This window comes from Jaculus jaculus, chromosome 7 (genome assembly GCF_020740685.1).
Source record: "Jaculus jaculus isolate mJacJac1 chromosome 7, mJacJac1.mat.Y.cur, whole genome shotgun sequence".
Taxonomy (NCBI): domain Eukaryota; kingdom Metazoa; phylum Chordata; class Mammalia; order Rodentia; family Dipodidae; genus Jaculus; species Jaculus jaculus.
In genome coordinates, this window is record NC_059108.1 from 51,754,733 (window position 1) to 51,761,463 (window position 6,731).

General features: G+C 36.1%; 1 non-coding gene across 1 annotated transcript; it reads left to right on the forward strand.

Annotated features, from left to right (window-relative positions):
- The first annotated feature begins 389 nt into the window (after positions 1–389).
- Positions 390–493, forward strand: LOC123462501. Its single transcript, XR_006638316.1, has one exon. It is a non-coding gene; the product is annotated as a U6 spliceosomal RNA (small nuclear RNA).
- Positions 494–6,731: the final 6,238 nt, after the last annotated feature.

Genomic DNA, 6,731 nt, shown 5'->3' on the forward strand with positions numbered 1-6,731 from the left:
TTACTTGTGATGTAATTAATCTTGTATTATCTATCTGTGTTAAATTTCTCTTAGGCATGAATGTCCGTTTTCATCATGTAGCCACTTGCTTCTTTCTATTTTGTCAACTTGACTTTTTAAAAGTTGTTAAAAAGAATCCATTAGTGTTGCTAACACTTCCATTTAAAAATAAAACAAAGTGAAAGCCGGGTGTGGTGGCACATGCCTTTAATCCCAGCACTTGGGAGGCAGAGGTAGGAGGATCACCATGAGTTCGAGGCCACCCTGAGACTACATAGTGAGTTCCAGGTCAGCCTGAGCTACAATGAGACCCTACCTTGAAAAACCAAAAAAATAAAAAATAACAAAATAAATAAAACAAAACAAAGTGGGGTAAAAATACCAAAATAGTGCTCACTTTGGCAGCACATATACTAAAATTTGAATGATACCGAGATTAACATGGCCCCTGTGCAAGGATGACGTGCAAATTCATGAAGCGTTCCAAATTTTTGTCCCAGGTTAGCCAGATGCACATCATGGCACATGCGCCTGGAGTTCGTTTGCAGTGGCTAGAAGCCCTGGGGTGCCTATTCTCTCTCCCTCACACCCTCTGTCCCTCTGTCCTTTGGTATGTAATAAATAAATAAATAAAGTGATAAAAAATTAAGCAAATACCAAAATACATTACTACTTAGGAATAATTCAATTACTACTCATACATCTGTTAATATTTTTGATTTTAAATAACTACATGTTTTACAGTAAATATTTGACATAGGAGTTGATTAGAAAATGACATTAAAATATAGTAAGTTTAATTATTCTGGTAAAAATATTTAGAATGAAATATATAAGCATATTATTTACACTTTATCAATTTAAAAGTTGTTTAAAAGTGTAATGCATGGGCCTGAAAAAGTGGACATTCTCACATTCAAATATTTGATAGAAAAACTCATGTAATAAACAGTTTTTTTTTGGAGGCTCTGTCATTACCAATGTTGAGAGAGAAGGATATAGAGCAAAAAGTACATTATACATTCTATTTCTAGCTGGAAGCAATTTATGACAAGGCATTATATAGTTTCTGGAATCCCTAAGAGAGTTGAAAACAACGTTGACCTTCTAAGAATGACTTCTGCATTGTTTGGATATGGTCTGAGTGTGTTCCCAAAGGCTTGTGTGTTAGAAGATGGGCTTCAGTATGGGCAGGTTGTTGAATCTTTAAGAGGTGGAGTTTGATGCAAGAAAATAAGACCTTAGGGGCTAGAAAAGAATCAATTACTTCCTGTGGCATCCAAGCCAGTTTGGCCAAGAGAGATTTGTTAAATAAGAGAAAGATTGGCTCTTCATTACTCTCTAACTTCCTTTCTTGTATGTATTTTTCCTTCATTATGCACTCCCACAACTGGAATGCGCATATATGAGGAGATTTCTTCACCAGAACCACACTGATGCCAGACTCATGTTCTTGAACCTCCCAAACTGTAATCTAAATTGATTTTTTTCTGACATATTACTCAGCTCCAGGCATTTTTCTATAGCAATGGAAAATGGGCCAATGAAATTCTCAAAGACACCCACAGAACTGCTCACTATGAGATGAGCACACCACTGACATAGTCTGTCAAGCTTGGAACTGGATACTCTCAATGACAATTCCAAAACATTGTCACTTCTATCTCCCAGAAAGCATACTGAATACAGATTTTTAATCTATTTTCTTTCTTCAATTCTGAATTCAAGACTCACAAAGTATATTTCACAGTAGAATTTATCTTGCCTTCATTAGGCTAGGTACTAATGAACCAACTCTCAATTTCTTGTACCCTCAGCAATTCTCAGAATTAATTCTATTCTGTTCCATTGTCCTATGTGTCTGTTTATGCCAGTAGCACATTGTTTTTATTACATGGCTCTGTAGTATAACTTGACACAGGTATGGAGATATCTCCAACATTGTTCTTTTTGCTGAGGATAATTTTAACTGTCTGGGTCTTTTGTGCTCCCATGTAAATTTTAAGATTTATTTATTTATTTATTTTTCAAGGTAGCACATGCTGACCTGGAATTCACTCTGCATTCCCAGGGTGGCTCCGAATTCATGGAGATCCTCCTACTTCAGTCTCCCAAGTGCTGGGATTAAAGGCATGCACTACCATGCCTAGCTCTACGTTTTTGTTTTTTTTTTCTTTTGAGGTAGGGTATCACTCTAGCCCAGGTTAACCTGGAGTTCACTCCATAGTCTCAGGGTGGCCTAGAACTCATGACAATCCTCCTACCTCTGCCTCCTGAGTGCTGGGATTAAGTCATGTGCCATCACACCTGGCTAAGATTATTATATTTATTTATGCAAATCCTGGTACTGAAATTTTGATTGGTATTGTAGTGAATTTGTATATTGCTTTATAGAAGTATGGCTATTTGTACAATATGAATTCTTCAAATTAATGAGCATGAAAAGAATATTTCCATCTTTTGAGATCTTTCTTAATTTTATGAAAACAATTTAAGATCATATTTCTAATTGCACAAACCAGGCTACACAGTTCCAACTTCATGAAATTTTGAACAAGTAAAAACTATAACTCTATCAAAAGATTACAGTGGTGCAGATAGGAAAGAGGGTTTAACAGATGTAGCCTGGGAATTTTAAGCACAGTTAATTTATGGTGTACTTTAATGGTGGATATATGACACTATTCACTTGTTAAAATTTATAGACTGCATAGGAACAATAATGGAAAGAAAAGCCAATCAACATAAACCATGAAATTTGTTTACTAATAACATATTAATGTTGATCATCAATTTTCACAGTGGTACCTTAGAAATACAAGATAATAGCAGGCAAAACTATAGGTAGGAAGAAGATATATGAGAACTGGATTTTCTGCATAACTTCTCTAAAATCCTAAACCAACTACTATTTAAAAATGAGAGCACAGAGGTTTGTGTAATGCCCTGAAAATGCTGAAAATAATAATAATATGAACAAATTCTGTGGCCTTATTTCCATTTTCAACATATGTGCATGCATTCATTCATACATGCTGTGTGCACACATATATTAACTCATGGTTAAAAGCTGAAATGTCCAAACTAAAATGTCAATATTAAAATCTTATAACTGCAGAATGAATTGAAATTTTTCTCTTTTCTAATCCTATTTTTCTCCAAAATTTATAAAAGTGATTTGTATTTTTTCTGATATGAAAATTGCTTAAAAAGCCAAAATATGAATTTCAAATAATTATTTCAATTGGTAATTCCTATTAGTAAAGTCCAGAGAAGTAAATTTCTTTTTATCTTGAAAGTACAGTCACATTTATTTATTATGATTATATAAAATATACATATTATTTTTTGCATAGATACTGGCCACAACTTAAAATTCACAAATCATGAATTTCAGTTTACATCTGCCTTTTCTAGCATTCTTTTTTTTTAATTTTATTTTTTAATTAATTAATTTTTAAAATTAGTTTTGTACTCAGTGAATACAGTCAAGTTGGTACCATTGCTAGGCTCATCCATGTCCTACCCCCTCCCCCTGTCCCCTCCTTGTTGAGGTATATGGCTCATGCATTGTGGAGTTAGCCCACAGTTATGGGTAGGAGAAATGTCTCTGTGTATCATGACCCAAGTGTGGCTCTGACATTCTATCCACCCCCTCTCCCGCAAAATTTCCCTGAGCCATGTTGGGTTCATTTTTGATCTGCTTCAGTGATGAGGTGTTGGGGGCCTTTGCATCTCTGGATATCTGATTTGATAGGAGTTGATTATTATCTGTGTTGACCTCCTTCACCCTTGTGCTGGTACCCAGTTCACCAAGAAAACAGCACCCTTGCTTGTTTTGCCAATTGTTCTTAATTTCAACTGGGGCCCTTTTGAAGTATGATGGGGTGGTTCTCTCCTTGGGATCTTCGTGTATCTGAAAAAGAGAAGCAGATTCTCCAGTGGAGAGTAAAGTTAGCACCAGACAAATGGGATTACCTTTATTTTTTAAAGAGAATTTAATAGGTGTAGGCCCTCTTGTAGCCCACAATTGTTGGTATATTGATAATGGAGAGTGAGCTCATGTTTGGATTTGGTTCTGACTTGTTTCTCAGCTCCAGCTATGGGTCCTGTTCCACTGAGGGTATCAGTTAGCTAAGTCAAGAGCAGTTGGTTTGCCACAATGGCTGTGCACCACTATAGCATTTGTGTGAGCATTAGGACAGGTGTTTTGCTGCTAAGTAGGTTAGACCATGCGTTGCTTGCACAGATATTGGTCATTTCCCCCAGTCGCCCATGTAGCACCTTCTGGCACTAGACACACTGACTGTCTGGGGACTGACTCTCTTCCAGCTTCCAACCATGTCATTCCATTTAATGTATCAACCTCATATGTTATCTTCAGCAGTAGGGTCTTACCACTAACCTTTAGTGGGTCATCAAGTACTCTGACAGAAATCTATCTTTCTTTTAGGAATCCTTGTAGGTCTCCCTGATCAAAAGCTCATTGTGCATGATATCCACATGCTGGTACTGGGAGTTACAGGTCAGTGCCCACTAAAGAAAGGATGAAAAATATAACTGATATAAAAGACTTAGAGAGGAGAGAGAGAGAGAGAGAGAGAGAGAGAGAGAGAGAGAGAGAGAGAGACCATAGAAGATTAAGGTCAGTCTTCATCATGCACTCTCCACTGTCTTGTGTCTCAGTTGTTCCCTCAAGGGCCTGGTGAAAGTTCAACCTTTTAGGGTGCAGAATTTTATGGTAACATTGTTGTTTGGGTCTGGATTTCTGTTTCCCACCCCCTCCCTTGCCTTGAGGTAGGGTCTCACTCTAGCCCAGGCTGACCTGGAGTTCACTATGTAGTCTCAGGCTATTCTCAGACTGACAGTGATCTTCCTACTTCTGCCTCCTAAGTGCTGGGCTTTAAAGTGTGTGCTACCACTCATGGCTTTTTTTTTATGATAAAGAGAGAGAAAGGGAGAGAGAAAGAGAGAAAGAATTGGTGTTTCAGAGCCTTGCACTTGCATCACTTTTTGCAACTGGCTTTCATGGGAACTGGAGAGTTGAACATGGGTCCTTATGCATTGGAGCAAATGCTTTAAATGCTAAACCATCTCTCCATCCCTCTAGCATTCTTAGTATTTGAACACTGCAGGGCTATCTTCTCAGCCTCCCAGAGTGAGAATCATAAACATCTTTCAAAATGCTTCCTTCAGCTTCTCTTTTGAACTCTCCAGTTTATCTATGAAACATAGCATCATATAAAAAAAATACTACATTGCCTAAGAATTAGGGTTCATGTTATAGTTGAATATCCAAAGTTTCCCATGCCTAGTCCCACTTTTCCCTTAAGCTATATTTTCCATATTAGTACTGTTTCTACCTGGTGTTCTGTACACGTTATGCCTTTCTTTTATTTTCTCCACAGCGAATATATCAATGCATCAGAATCATCATTCCATACCTCAAACATTCCTTGAAACTCGTTTCTCTCTGTTAAATGTCTGTGGTTATTGACACCCTATTTTCTTCAAGACTTTAATCAGTTCAGTGAATTTATTTCTGTTTTATTTTATTGCCACAATAATCCATCTACATCCTTTTCATTCCTTTAGAACTATTTTAGGAGTTCATTGCAGCCTTTTTGGAATCCCCATTGTGTCATAGGAGTGGTACCTCTCTCCATTTTTTCCATGGACCAGAATATCCTTTATGATAGGAACTATGTGTTTGTGTCATTTAAAACACACAGAGTGAAGATCTTTGCACAATAAATGGCTGTTAAATTGAATTGATTTAAATTACATTAGAAGTCATTTGAAAGTACTAGCAAAATACCATTAATGGTGTCTCTGTAAGATGCTTTGAATTAAATGTGAAGACAAATACATTAATGCTAACATGCTCTCAAGCAAACATCACTAGCTTTGCAGTGACGATTATCAAACATCCACTCCCTGCCCAAGACTTGTGATTAGAATGCCTGATTTGGAAGTTAGGACAAGTATACTTTTATTTGAACCAAGAGCAGAAGACAATATAATAAGATAAATATGAGGGAAAGTGTAATAAGCACATAATTTATGATGAAGTGATTGGAGATCATGTTTTGAACAAGAATATGTCTCTGTTGTTTCACTAACATGAAGCTGATGCAGAGGAAATAATGCATGATCCACTGTCCTTGATTCTACAAAACTAAATTAGCAAATATCCCATGGTCCACATCTTATTTTCGAAAAAAGTAAAATAATCTTACTCTAAATATGGTTATTTGATCATTATGATGTAAGGGAACATGTAAAATGTGGCTTGAAGTCCCTTTACGAAAGAAACTAGTATGCTAGTGTTCCAGGGTCTTTTGTGAAGGGTTTTAATAATAACTAATTTTTAATATGTTAGTAATGGAACAAACATCAAAAACATTGCTTACAATGTATTTTTAAGAATTGCTATTGTTTCTTATAAAAACATATCATATGGAAACTCAAGATGCTGTCCCTGATCCTTAGACTCATACCATTCTTGAGCAGCAAAATCCAATATATGAAAGACAAAAGAGGAAGCCTCACTGTGTAGCACCTTCTCATAACTATTTTACTTTGCATTTGATTCAAAAAGAAATATTTTGCTTAATTTTTATTTGTTCACTTGCATATATAGTTGGGCCTATATAGACTATAAACCATAGCTTCCTTTTACACTATTTATGTCATATATATCTGTCCATTCTATTTCTATTTCTGAAAAT